General features: G+C 45.0%; 1 protein-coding gene and 1 long non-coding RNA gene across 2 annotated transcripts in view; one reads left to right on the top strand and one right to left on the bottom strand.

The window, feature by feature from the left end:
- Positions 1–14631, top strand: part of LOC135919174 (cell adhesion molecule Dscam1-like) — a 283407-nt gene that overhangs the window by 66467 nt on the left and 202309 nt on the right. The gene's annotated exons all lie outside the window — the stretch shown is intronic.
- On the bottom strand, positions 1197–11715 carry LOC139057425 (uncharacterized). The gene is made up of 2 exons (XR_011512779.1): positions 11490–11715; positions 1197–1435 (listed from the first exon to the last, which is right to left on the bottom strand). It is a non-coding gene; the product is annotated as an uncharacterized lncRNA (long non-coding RNA).

Here is a 14631-nt window from a genome sequence, read left to right as displayed (position 1 = left end):
ACGAGCAAAACGCCATTGGTTCGCAATTTCCGCCGACGATAGCTGATGTACGATGATAGCCCTGTGTTCCTTTCCAGTTGTCGGCGTGGGCACAAGGGTACGCCGTATGGGCTCTGATGCGCCGGAAACTGAATTCCCTCACGCTTCGTGCTCGGAGCATGCCATAGCAATGCGGGGCGTCGGACGTTCTTTCAGCTGTTCAGATATACGGCAGCCACTTCAACTTCTGTTTGTCCTGTGTGAAAAAAAAAGTCAAAAATATTTAGAAAGCTTCAGTGCGGCGTTACCGGCCATTTACCGGAACACACGCAAAACGGCAATGATTGCGATCCACGCATGGCCTCGAGGAGGCTCTTAGTAGAGAACTCCATATCACTAGCCCATGCTGTGACGCCGTCTGCTCCGACAGAGATGAAGGTGCTTTCTCGGAAACGGTGTTTTTTTAAGCCTACCGGCATCAAAATAGGCGACTGATCTGAATAATTTCCACAACGTACTAAACATTGTCAGTAGCTTTTTTTCACCGGAATAAGAAAATTGATTTTACGATTTGTTTCTCCTTGTTGCCATATGGTGCAAGTAGCAATCGAAGCCGGCGAATGCAAGCCATGCAGCGCTAGCGATACTTCAGTCCAAGAGTTAGCAAACGTACGTAAGTCGCAAAGCTCTTCATTGCACTTTGTGCACGTGTGCTTCGGACCTCCTATATTATAGCGAAAGAAAGCACTTTACATGCGCTATAATAAAGCTTAATATTGCCTCTGCGGCGAACACTGCGCCCACACTGGCGCATGAAGTGCAATCTGCCAAGGATGTATGCGTGATAACTATCTTACAATATTTCAGCGTCCTACTGCGTAGACATGGTAAAATGAAGGAATATAAACGTGTATACGAGCGACTTGAACTGCCTATGCAATAAATAATGGATTCACTGACTTGGAACTCAGACGGATTTACTTGGGCGAAGTGGAAAAGTGAAAATTAATAGCTGCAGTGTACGCATGAATCGATTGCATGCAAATGTTTGTGTTTTTGATATTCCGCCTAGTAAACTGCCTGGTGCGAGTTTATACAACCATTCCCAGTAGGTACACCGGAACTTCTGTGTGCTGACATACTCGTCCTGCCAGTCTTTCCTCCAGTGTGTTCGTAAAGGAGTCATTCAAGAAGCAAAACGAAATCTGTCACGGGAACAAGTGAGTGAAAGAACTTTATTGGAGGTCCAGCGAGAACGCGAACTCGTCGCGCACCGGGCCAGTCCCACGTCGGGACCGGCAGGTCTAGTCCACCGGCCCGGTCGCGGGCGCGCCGGGCAGCCAGGATTTGCTTGTCTACCGCGTGGCTACGCAGAAGCGAGTCCCACACCTCGTTGCTGAAGTTGGGGTATCTCGACCCGCTCTCCCAGAGCATGTGTGCTACAGTGGAGGTCTGCCTGCAGTAAAGGGAGGCATCGTCGCGATTTACGTTGAAGTAAACTTCGTGTAGAGCGGCCAGACACGGATACGTGCCGGCCTGTAGGAGTCTAGGAGAAACGGCTTGCGCCCTATCCAACTTGCAGTGAGGATGCGGAAAGACCTTTGTAGACATACAGAAAGATTTCGTAACTTCGTTGTGAGTAGCGGGAGCGTCCCTGTGGCCGTGAACTACCCCAAAGAAAACCATAGCGTTGCTTTTCAAAAAGTAAAACAAACCTAAACAAGTAGTTTGCCTCTCTCCTAAGTCGAGGAGCCTGTTGCATTCCGACAATTTCTGCTTTTCTGTCATGTTGGCGTCCGAGTCGGCCCATTGTCGTGAACTCAGATGTTTTCACTTAATCTACAGTAGCTTTCCTGATCTCCTTCAAATAGTTGGATTGTAGGGCTTTGCTGAAGTTTTTAAGGGCCTGCGAATTGTGCCACCGCCTTTGACTGTTGTTGCGCGGAACATCGCGTTACTGTGTGAATTTTTCTCGTTTTTTTTTCTCTCTTCTTTCTCCTTTTATTCACTTTACCCCTTTCCCCAGCACAAGGTAGCCAGCCGGTATTTACATTGGCTAACCTCCCTGTCTTTCCTTGCCTTTTGTCTCTCCCTTTATTAACTCTATAAGCGTCGCTTTATTATTGAGTTCTCTCCGTAAATAATAGCGCATTTTCTTCTATTTAGTTTCGCGTTGCCGATAAAAGATTGCTCCTTGTGCTAATGAAGTACCGTTTTAGGCGTTCTTTGTGCGATCGACATTCTTTGGGAACTCAATCCAGTTTGGGCTATGTCTCCTGTTTCTTCGTGTGTACCTAACCTCTTCCACTCCAACTTGCAACTCGGGGAACTAGGTATAGTCTGTGATATATTAGGTAGAGAATCAGCTGCTGCGCTGAGGGAACCGGTTTCTAAGCTAGCCACAGCGCCAGCATGGGTGACTGAGTACGTGATACTGGGTATATGGGACACTGTGCCGTGACTAAGCCAAATCAGGACCAAGGAATGAGCACGTGAAGATGTCTGATCCGCCCATTTGAGAGCTCAGATGTGCATTTTGCACCAACATTCACCAGCGTTATTTCTTGTAACCATAGGTGAGTTTCTTACAACCACCTCTGTCATATATGGATGAGGGTTGTTTGCTGTGCCCGCGAGATTTACCCTAAATTACAAAATAGTTCGAAAGCTAGGCGGTTTGGTTATAGCTGCCATGACGCAACTATACGCATTTTGCACAGGAAGACAAAACAATAAATAATCGACACTGATGTTCAGCTGACTGAAATTTCAACAATTCATCATTCAAGAAAATAATGAAAAAGGAAGCCCACCGTAGCTAGGCCAGCAAATAGTGCTCTTTAATTTTTCGCGAATCTTTTTGGAGCAATCAACAACGACGTTTCCTGTGTAAGCTATGCTAACTGTAGCCTCTCCACGGACTGGCGGTGTAATCTATGCTGTCATGTAGTAAACAGCTTAGTGTTTTTCTATCGCATTCCAGAGCGCAACTGGGATATTTCCTCACGAAACTTTCTCATCTTTATTTCTTTTCAAATTGTTCACCCGGAGTGTCATGTGGTGCACCCGGCACATTAAGCCGTCTCAATATGAGTTACATTGAAAGATTCTAAAGCGTCTCGGAGTTAGCTGATATAAATATAAGTTTCCCATGCTGTATCACGTAATAAATTTCCCAAGTCATCGCGAAAGTTATGAAGCATCGTGAAAGTCCCTACGAGGTGCATTAAATATCCTGAACTGCTGCCTATGTTGCGCCAATCGAAGAGCAGGCGCCGTTAACCGGAGCGTAGAACTCGCATCTGAGAGAGCAGCAGTTCGAATCGGAATCGAGTGCACATGAGTTTTGCGCTTTGTCCTTTCACAAGGAAGCCTTCGTGATGACGCTTGCGACAGAAGCCACGAAACGCAGTAGATGTCTCTGTTGCCAGGTATGCCTGGCGAAGCGAGCACGGGCAGAGTTACCCAACCACATCGACCTAACCCAATCTGCCCCACCTTCACACTGCAGAGACAGCCTGCTACGTGCCAGCCTGCTTGCACGTGCGCGTGCCTCTGGGGATGGTGGAGAGGTTACTGTGACCGACTGGGAAGGGCTATCTATCTAAAGCGTCCGGACGTAGGCGAGCTCAATTCCGGTCGATTCCTCGCGTTCCCTCGATTTCTTTTTCCTCCTGCCTCGGCGCGGCCAGAGCCCCGCTTCTCCGCGCGTCGGAGTCGAGCATCATTTATCAGAGCCGTCCTTTTCTTTTTCCTTTCCCCGCCTCCATCGTTGTTCCCTCTCCTCCGCCCCTTTCCACCATCCCAACTCCCAGCGTCAATTACCTTCGGCGGCGATCTCGGAATTCGTTGCAGCGGCAGCAATGTCTCCTACGACTGCCATCTTGATGATCGTCAACCGATCCTTCGCTCTATTACTTCTCGCCTCCTCTGTATACGTTAGCCCTGCGTATCCGATGGCTCCTGCAGCATTATATAACGCCATTTCCGTTTCATAAACATAATACAGGAATTGCACCACTCAATACGCCTTCATTCTTTCCGTAGCCTGCTCTGCAGGAGGCACGCGGCAATACTGAAGCACTTACGAAACGAAGCGCTCATTTCGACGCTAGCTGTCCATCGAGCGCTGCCTCGTTTTGCGTTCACCGGCACCTCTGTTTTCTGGTAAGTTTCAGCGACTCGTCTTATTGCGAATTGCGTAACGCGCTATATCGTTCGCGTTGTCAACCTAAACTCTATTTCGCTGAAACCTCTCACCACGCGTGTGTCGGTCGATGGATGTGATGCTCGTACACGCTGTACCATGAGGGCCGTCGCTGACGTAGTCATACGTTTTTCAGCTAAGAACTGCAGAAAATCCAGAGGTTTACAGCAAAAAAAACGAAAAATAAATAGAAGAAAGCAAGAGCCGCTAAATTACTAATAAAGATTAAAAAATAGTTATTGTTTTAACCGCAAAAATTATTGTTCATGTAACACCTATCCTGCGTGCCTGTGTGTATCTGCTATTGCTCAGGTATGCTCTAAGAAAAAAAAATAAAAAGCACATCTTGAAGGGGCAACGCAGTATGACGAAGACAGAAGGCAGGAACACACAGGATCGATCCTTCTACAGTATAAAAAGCACCTTAATATCAGCGCTATTTTATGTGTAGCCAGCCTCCGTTCTTCCAGTTGTTCTGAAGTGACAAACAAGAAATCGTGCCGATTTCAAGCAGAAACATTAACCTAATACACCTTTGTTCTTATGCAAATGATTGCCTACACTCGGAAGAGAATGCACGACGACCTCATACCTTGCTGATAGATCACCCAACTGACCACAAAAATTGTGGCCACCACTTAGTAACCATGCGAGGCGTTTCGTTACGTTTAACTTTGCACATCACTCGCGAGCCCGCACAAGTATTGTAGAGATATGCTTCAAGCAAAGAGGTGTTTCGGTATAGCGACCTTCGAAGTGGGTGAAGTGTGCCTATAATGCTGCTGCATTAAAAAAAAGAGATAGAAGAGTATAACGTCAGGAGAGTTATACACCGGCCACGTGGGGCACCTTCTACAGCGATCTCGTCCGATTAGAAACGAATTCCTAGGTCACGATTGGCACCCTTCGGCAACATGCTCAAAACAGCCAATTGAAACTTAGAAATTCAATCTCGATCATGCTCGATTCCGACTAAATGTACCCGTGAGACACCGCTATTAGAGTACTGACCTTTAGTAGTACTTTAGGAGTACTGACCTAGTAGTACTTGGAGTACTACTAGCCACGTCTTGCTCTACACGCACCTAATTGTTATTTTGCAGAACGTGGTGAAGAATATAAACACCTTTATAGCATTTAATTTCCTGCGTCCCAAAAGGTTCACTTCAAATAGATTCCGACATGCGCGTTCAATGTGCATAGGGTTTTTTTTTCTATGAAAAAGTCTGTTCGTGGAGTTTCGTGGAGTTCAGATCGATCTGGAATTCGGGAGATCTGGGTATGTAACCACTTTCGTCTCCAAATTTATATAATTTCAGACCTTTTGGTGCATGTGAAACACGGAGAAAGGCATTAAAATGAAGCTTGGAACGAACGAGATGCATCAAGTGAGCGTACAGCTATGGACAGAACCCAGATACTTCGTAATTAGCGAAAAAAAGGCTGTGATAAAATCTTGATGCGCTCGCTGAAGTTGGCGGTGCCTAAAACCGGAACTAGAACTGCGGCTTCACTCAACGAAAAATGTCGGCCAATGTCAAAGGTAGTGAAGTCTAGAAATATTGGCAGATCCCTAAGTTAGTGCTGTCTAAAAAACGAAGAAAGTGAGGTAAATAATACTAAAGGTCAAGTAAAGGGTTCTATTGAATAGCAAGATGGCACTAAAGCAGAATAAGTTGGCTTAGGTGAAGTTACGACAATTCAACAGAGGTTGGCATCGAAGAAAGAAGGACATGGTCGTCTGGGAGAGCCTCTGTTCCCTTCTAGATAACCAAGACGGGGGAACATGAACAGCAGACGACATCACACAATTATGCGCCTAGGAATACGCTTTGTTTCTTCGATGTCAACCGCTGTTGACCGGCCTTTCTTGTTTTCAGACACAAGTATAACGATTTTGAACTGTTAGAATACAGAAAAATGCAATCAAAATGGTGGTATAATTGTTTTAAACAAACTATTGCAGCTGTCAAAGTTACTGCTTCATTTATATATAACGTAATCATTTTCGCAATCGCTAACATTTTTGGTTGCATTCTTTCCCTCAGCAATTAGGTTAAATTACTGAAAATGCGTGCTCTTAATTCTTCGATGCCATCTGTTAGAATTCTGGATACCACATGTCAATTAGGGTGGGTAGTAATAAATGCAACCTAGGGAACATTCCATTTATCATATCAGACAGCAATGAGCTTTATGCAGCGAGGAGAAAAAGACATCAGATCATAAATCTCTTCAAGCGATACTGACTCTAAGACAGTTTGTCGGTTCAAGACAAATGAACTCTTTATCGCCTTGGCAGGGTTAGTTCCGCTTCTTTTTTGTCGAGTTGAAGAGCACCAAACAGCTTGTTCTTAAAATTTATGAATTAAAAGAATAATGCCACTAACAAATTTAATATGGTGAATATACTGAACTCCGAACAAATATAGGACGTCAGCGTTGATTGTTTGCTTCGAATCCGTTTGAGAAAGAGAGAGACACAAGATACAGAAAGAGAGAAAGGGATAGTTTAATGAAAACTGGGCAAATTTCCCGATTGCACGCGCGGCATGCGGCTTCAAAGGCTACTAACGAGAAATGAAATGATATACACAGTACATGTCAAAGGCGCAAGACGTACACATAGGGTATAACACGCTAAGTAATTATAGTACATCGTTATTACCAGTCATATCACAGCGTTTTTCTTGTTGTTATTACTATTACATGAAGGGCAGTAACCGTCACCATTGTATGTGACTAAGCCTCTTTCTTTAATTTTTTATTTCACTAAAGCATATGTTCCATAGAAAAGTCGGAAGCGCCTTTGTGACGCGGGAAGGGCAGCTGGCGCTGTTTATAGATAAAGTACCGTTTGCAAGATATAGATAGCGAACAGGAAATAAGTAATCAGAACACCTGTAACACGTAATCACATAGGAGTGTCATGTGTAATCCTTATGCAGCGTGTTTCGAAGCATGACGTAGTACCAAGTGTACGTTATGGAGTCTTAATTAAGCCAGTGTTACAAATTCAGGTGAACTGGACATTGCAGTTTGGGATTGTTCGTATTTTATTATATGTTAATAGCAGGCGCCGTATTCTCAAGGCGCATTAATATCTGGCGCATTGTCTGTGCGGGTTCCCATTAGGACTGTCAACTTTCGCGCGAATAGGGTCAAAGAGCAGACTAAAGCAGCTGCGACTTCCTGCGCTGAGGCTGAGAGGTTATAGCCGAAATAAGGCTCGGTTGGCTACACTACATTTGTGGAAAGGGATATGAGGACAAAAAAAGAACGACAGATCAGAACAGTTCACAGAGTCGCCAGAAGATGAATTTGCTTACTGCTACAGCAGTAAGCAAATCAGCAGACAGCGCAGACAGCAGACAGCGCAATCTTCAAAAGAAAGAACAATCTACATTTTGTAGTAACAGCTTAACAGTTCCTTTTTCAGTTTTAGCGCTGATCGTCCCTTACCTGACGTTTTAAAGTTTTTATAGAAGCTACAGCGGGATCTCATCAAACTTATGCACTTGTTTTAAAGAGACGTGCATCCTGCACGTCACTTGAGGTGCGCAGTTGTCGTTGTTTTCAGATGTCAGCAGAAATGCATTCTGTTAGCTGTTGTGTTACCATCTCATATGTACACGTGTTCTTGTAATTATTTATGAGTTGAAGGACTGTGCAGCAGCTCGGATATCAAAACGATTGAGCATTGAATGGGTACACGGCTCTTTTGACAATGAGGCACTATAAGAATAGATGTATATTCTATATTGTAAAAAATATCGAGTAACTGAAACGTGGGAGGCCAAGCTTTCCTCCGATGACCTGGACGACCAACGCAGTCTCGTCGCCCGGGCCAATGAGGCGGCCCAAGCCAAAGGGTTCTTGGAATAAGGAATCCTCCCACCTAGGATGAACCGGGTGCTGACTCAGTTTACCGTTTCGGAAAATAAAAGTTTAGTTCTCTCTCTCTCTCTTCGACAGCGTCGGAGATTCCAGGAAACTCGAATAAATGTCTCATAGTACTACGTTTTTCCGCTCAATAGCATAACGATTATAGTGCATCCTGTGCAACTAGGTTTTTTTCTTCACAGTTTTAATGCTAGCCAAACGAAGTGTGAGATACTTCAAAATTTAACAAAATATAACTCGATGCCTTCGTTCACTCGTCACCTACATTTATTATTATTATTATTATTATTATTATTATTATTATTATTATTATTATTATTATTATTATTATTATTATTATTATTATTATTATTATTATTATTATCTACATCAGGGATCCTTAAACTACGACCCACGAGGTCTCCTGACCAGCCCGCGGCCACGGTGGTGCATGAAATCACAGCTCGCCTGCCAGCCAGCCCGCAATGCCTCTGCTGCGCGTCGAGGATCTGCTTGCGAAACATTGCGCCATTGTGCTTTTCCTCGAGAGCCGTCTTTACTGCTGTTACATGATGACACCCTCTCGTTCGAGGTAGCGCCGACGAATCAGGAGCCTGATGCGATGATTGCGTGAGAAGCACGTGATGCTTCGATCAGCGGATCCCGGCCCCCACGTCAGAATACGCGCCGAAGCTTTTAAAGTGGACCTGTTAGAACCTCGTTGGGTTTCTCTTGACGTCCGCAGCTTCGCCGAGCTGGGGGAGAGTGAAAGCCGAGATCCGAGTGAAGCGCGACAGATTGAGCCGTGATTGTCAGCTCGCCTCGCGCGCTTTCACCCGCACATACATCATACAACGTTTGCGGCGTTGTTGGCGCCCTTAGACTTGATACGGAACATCACAACGATGCCGACAGCAAAATGCACCTACAGTGTCCATGTATTTGTTATACAGCTACTTACAGCAGTAGTTCTGCGAGAGAAAATATGGGAAAAGTTCTCTGGGTCCAGCGCACCTGGGCGAAGTAAAAAAAAAAATTGTGCGTGGCTCTGCTGTCGCAAACACTCGAGACTAGCGGAGCAAGGGGAAGGCCAGTAAAGTAGTGTTAAAACGCAGGCTTAGTCTAACTTTTGTCGGGCTTCCCCCAGCTCCACTGGTCTCTGGTGTTTGTGATAGCAGAGCCACGAATAATTTTTTTTCTACTGCGAGAAAGAGGAACGCTCAAGCGAGCGAGCGGGTTTTTATCAAAGAGCAATGACGTCACACCACCTGTGTGTCTGCCGTGCCGCTTCTTCTCCCCCGCTAGGCTCCACCCACCCTCGCCGCGTCGTTATGTTGCGCGATGCTTTTTTTATAATCTGTCGCGCGCAAGGGAAGAAAGCTGAGAGGAAACGCGCCGTCTTCCGTCGCGTGAAAGTGTGTGGGATGAAGGGACACGAAGGAGGGGGACAGCATTGTTCTCCAGCAGCAACGGCGTAATTCGCGACCGCGCACAGGGGTAACTGACGAACGCAGCTCAATCTCGCGTGCGCAAAGGAGGAAAGCAGGGAGGCAGCGTTCCACTCCGGCAACAACTGCCTACTTTGCTCGGCCGTGTGCACGATATCTATCATATGCACGCCCTACAGGGCGTGCACAAGATAGATCTAGGGCGTGCACACGTGCGTGCACAGATAGATAGATAGGCGTGCACAGATAGATAGGCGTGCAGGTAGATAGGCGCGCAGATAGATAGGCGTGCACAGATAGATAGATCTAGGGCATGCACACGTGCACGCCCTATCTTGAATGCGGTCTGCAGAAGGCTCATATCTCTGCGCTAGTTGTATTCTCGCCGCCCTGTTTGCTTTGAAGCGATAGACAACAAGAAGGTCATTTCGCTCGCTGCTGCTAGCGTTTTGACAGCGAGTGTCCGCGGTCTCGAGTGTGATGTGTTCATGTCTGCCTGTGCGCGCTGACACCATGCTGGTTAATTTAGTTAGTAAGCTAATGTTTGCAAGTTCATACGGCCGATAAAACTACTATCCTAAATTCGTATAGCTGTATGCTAATTTGCTATCTCAATTGATGCTTTGCCTTTCGGGTGAAACTGCGACTTTTTTCTGCAGTCTAATGCCTGCGTACTGTTGTAACAGGGGACGACATGTTTAAATAAAAAGAAACAGCTATCCGTATACAGGTTATAGTGGGGCAAAATCAAATCTGTCATCATTGATGATGGGAAAAACACGTCTGGAGTTAGAAAGGGACCCATGGGCAAATATGAAAAGCAAGTTAACAGATTATGAAAGGCAATGTTTTTGCACGGCGTAATTCACGAGCAGGCCCTGGGCATGTCCTGCCTTGTAAAACCTGTTCCTTCAGCTTCTAATATAATGAGATCACATTGGCTCAATCACACTCAGTTCCATAAATCTCCAAAGGCTACAGAACATGTGTTCGTAAACATGGCGTATCCCACAGCAGTTACATGACTGAGCTGCGGAAAAGATTTGTCTCACTTGTTTAAAATTATGCAAGAAATAAAGAGTTCCTTGCACAGAAGGATTGTCGCGAGTTACTACAGTTCAAAGTATGCACGCTATTGTCCTTTTGTATCAACTTAAACGGACCACATTGATAAACTCAATGTGAAGCTGCAGAGAGAGGCGCACTTCATTCATGACCTGCACATCGACATAAAAGGCTCCAGCACAAAACTACAGTTTTTTGAAAAGCAGCTGCCAAATCGAAACTAGGAGGACTTCTGTAGCTGTTCAGTGATTAACTTGTAGACTAAGCCGGCACGCATTTACTTCCCTCTTTGTGACAAGAATCTTCGGCGATCTATAAACACCATGTTGCGAGCGATTCTTTGACCTTTACGTCAGGAAGGGCCAACTACAAATGTTCCAAAATCTATGTAGCAGTGATGGGGATTCACTGCCATGTTCTTTCCAATTAGAAGTACCTAAACTGCAGTCAAACCATATGTTGAAGTACAAGTAAAAAGATGAAAATATAATATATTTCTTTGGATTACAAGGCTCTGAACAACGAAAACACGGGGAAGGCGGGAGAAGGAAATTCAAGACGATGAGCAAAACGAAAACAAAGTAAAAGCGGGAGTGAGCGTTTCGACAAGTGGACTTGTCTTTTTCTGTTTTTTTTTAGTTTTATGCCATAAGAAAGCTAATGTCGCCTTGCAGAAGACAAGTCCACTTGTCGAAACGTTGACTCCTGCTTCTACATTGTTCTCGTTTTGCTCATCATGGCTCTATTGTGATCCACCTGTCGATCGTGTTCCCCAAGATTTCCAAGAAGCCATCGACTACGACATCTGGTGACAGAGGGCGGGGGGGGGAGGGGGGAGGGTACGAAGAGGGGATGCCCCACCAGCAACACGCAGCTGCCATGGTTGATGTTCATGCCTCATCACTCACTTCGCTTCAAGACAGCAACGTCGCCCTTCTGACCGTCACGAAGTGGCCACTTATCGATGACAGGGTCCTCGTAGAGAACTCCCGGGGAAAAGCATCAACGGCAGGTGTTTGCCTCATATTGTGACACGATGAAGACCGGTGCACAAAGTATCCGAGGAGCACGATGAAGATAAGGGCACACCGTACCAGAGCAGCACGATGAAGACAGGTGCACAACGTACCCGAGCAGCACCTGGAAGACCAGTGAGGGGCGATTGAGGTGGTGGACGATTCGGTGTTTGTGATTGGCCAGTGGATTCCCTCAACGAGGGAAGGAGGGGTTATTTAAGGCCGTCTAGACCCACGTAATAATAAGAACCGCTCGGACTCGGATAGAGTCAGAACCATGTGCCAATGAAGTGAATACATTCTTTTCTACTTTTTTTCAGCACCACAATGGCCGCCTTAGTCGTTTCCTGATCTTTGCGGTGAAGACCCACCTCACCCAGTCGAAATCGTATCAGCTCTCAACCGTTTCCAAACGTAAAGCAATTCGTACGCAGTGAATTTTTGACAATACCTACTTTGGAAAGCAAACATTCTTCAGAATGAGGACAGGAAGTCGAGATGCAAGTCTTATTTCCCTGGCAAACACCTGAGTTCTCAGCATAGTATTGGATTACGAGATTTTTCGTCGCTGTTCACTGAAATAATAAAGTCGAAGCATCAGGTCCAGCACTCCCCATAGCCGCCGTTCCACGTCATTGCCAACGGGACGAAATTCCTATGCCTTCAAATATCTTAGGTTCCCACGAAAACTTTTAGTCGCATTCAAAAATTGCCGATTTGAAATAAAAGGCAGTTTCTTCGGAGACATGCCGTGATCAATGGCGATCAAGGGGTGGTGGGTGATAGGAGGCAAAGAGTCACTAATTACCAAAAATCAAAAATTAAATTTCTTGCTTGTGTATTTCAGCGGGCGCATCGTAATCCGGAAATTGAAGCGAGCTTTCTGTAAAAGCCGTATTAACTTCCGCATATGAAAAAATTCGTTAACCCACGGAACTGTGGCACGGCGAAATTAGGCTATCAGAGCATGCGAAACCGAAACTGCGAGGCTTCAGCGCGTGCGTTGTGGTTCCGTGCCGTCTGACAGCCTCCCTTTCAAATTTCTACACTCATATCACTTCTAAGCTTTGTTTTATTAATACAATCGTCAACTTCAACATGCACTAGTCGTCTTTTCTGTCGATTATTCAACGCAAACATCGTCACAGATAAAATAGTGCAAACGCAGGACAGACAGCAAGATAAAATACAACCAGTTCTTTCTATCCTCAGTTCACACAATTTTTTAGAAACACCATCGTTGCGGCAATGACCCCTTACCAAAAGCCCTTTGAAAGGGACAGTGACGCTTCCCAGACCAATGCAGAGCAATGTAGATATCGACTTTGTGCATGTAGAAGACTAGAAGTCTGTGAAGAAGTCAAAAACTTGCGTACTGCCCGGAAATGGGAATAAGCTTGTTTGCCACTATCAATGTTCAATGTTATATCAAATCTATGTGCCTACTGGGGCGTGGCATAAAAAGGCGAAATTCTAATTAAAATTTAGTTATATCGCTCCCTTTCTGGATGATCTGGAGTTCAAAGCACGTATAAAAATAGGAAAATATTTCAACAAAGCACACCCATAAAATGGAATGATGTGTTTGAAGTTTTGAGTCTATGCCCAGTACCGTTACTTAAATTTACAAATTTATTTTCACTAATATTTATTTACTTACTTATTGTCTGGCCCTCAACTCCGCCACTGGTCACCATTTCGGTCCTCTGGCCAAAGCGTTTGGTGATCCCTGATCTTTACGAAAGTGTAAACCAATATCACAATTATGTAAACAAAATTGTAGACGAACAATCCTTCTTCCTGTCATGGCAATAGGTCGCGGAAACATTGTACACACAGGTCGCCATTTGTCGTGCTTCGTGCATCGTAAATTGAATTTGCTGCTCGAAAAGTTAACCCAGACGTTGACCTTATAGTCAAATATTTAACTCTATCGTTATTATTTGTCGCACATTTTATGCCATAGTTTGTGTCGACCTAAGGCAGAGTTAAAGAAATGAAATAAATCTTAGTAGTAACAAGTATTTATACTCGATCTCCTTTATAACGAAATGCTTCGGGCCTCCGAAATACTTTGCTATACAAGTCACTTCGTTGTAAAGGTTGCGCACCCCACAACTTATTTATTAGTTCGTTATGCAGGTCATTTCGTTGTAGAAGCGTTCGTTGTAGCACCGCTTTACTGCATAGTGTATGCTGTGTATTGTGCGGAGACCGATTACTCTCATTCTTGCAGATCGGATTGGCCTTCTCGTACTGCGTTCGATAGCAGACGCATTATGACAGTTCTAACGGTCTGATTGGAGCGAACTGAGCAAAAGTCCTATCGAATCACCCTAAATGAATCCGCAAAGTTCTCTTTTAAGTGAAATAATTGGAAACGTCTGAGCGTAGGGACATTAAGACCCTGCATTGTTCATCATACGAATGTCGATATACCGAGCAACGCGCAAGAAAAGGCATGTCTAGAAAGAAGCACAAACAGAAATGCACGGGTCGCGCATTCTTGGGGGCTCCGAAATTTGTCGCATTTTGGGCACGCAATACGGTAGCCGCCTAATTTAAACGTCCTCGCAGAGGGGCCACGTAAACGACCGTTCCTCTAAGAGAACAGCAGCTTTTTTGAAGACTGCGGCCACAATATCAAAAGCCCTTCTAATGGTTGTTCAAAGCGTCTTTACATACTTCAGCCTCGAACCCTACTTACTGCTTTCTGAAGGTTCTTCTAAATTGATCGTCAGTAAAGCGTGCTTCGCGATCAGGCCTGCTCGTTGCAACTGGCATATCTCCAAACGACAAGAGCTCGCAGGTCATTTATCATCGTAGCAGCGAGTAATCTGTCCTTGCCTCCAAAAAGTGATGTATTTAGATGTGTAATTTACCGTGCTCCCTCCGTTTGCGACGCGCCTAACCCAAATTAGAAATCAATTCTTTCGGCGCCACCCTGCTTTCAGAGAAAAGCAAATTAGTAGTACTACTAACAAGAAATGAAACACTGCGAAAACCCCATCGATAGCTACAATATTCTACAGTT

This window comes from Dermacentor albipictus, chromosome 3 (assembly GCF_038994185.2).
Source record: "Dermacentor albipictus isolate Rhodes 1998 colony chromosome 3, USDA_Dalb.pri_finalv2, whole genome shotgun sequence".
NCBI classification, from domain to species: Eukaryota; Metazoa; Arthropoda; class Arachnida; order Ixodida; family Ixodidae; genus Dermacentor; species Dermacentor albipictus.
Note: the sequence above shows the minus strand (reverse complement) of the source record. Positions and strands in the feature narration are given on the sequence as shown.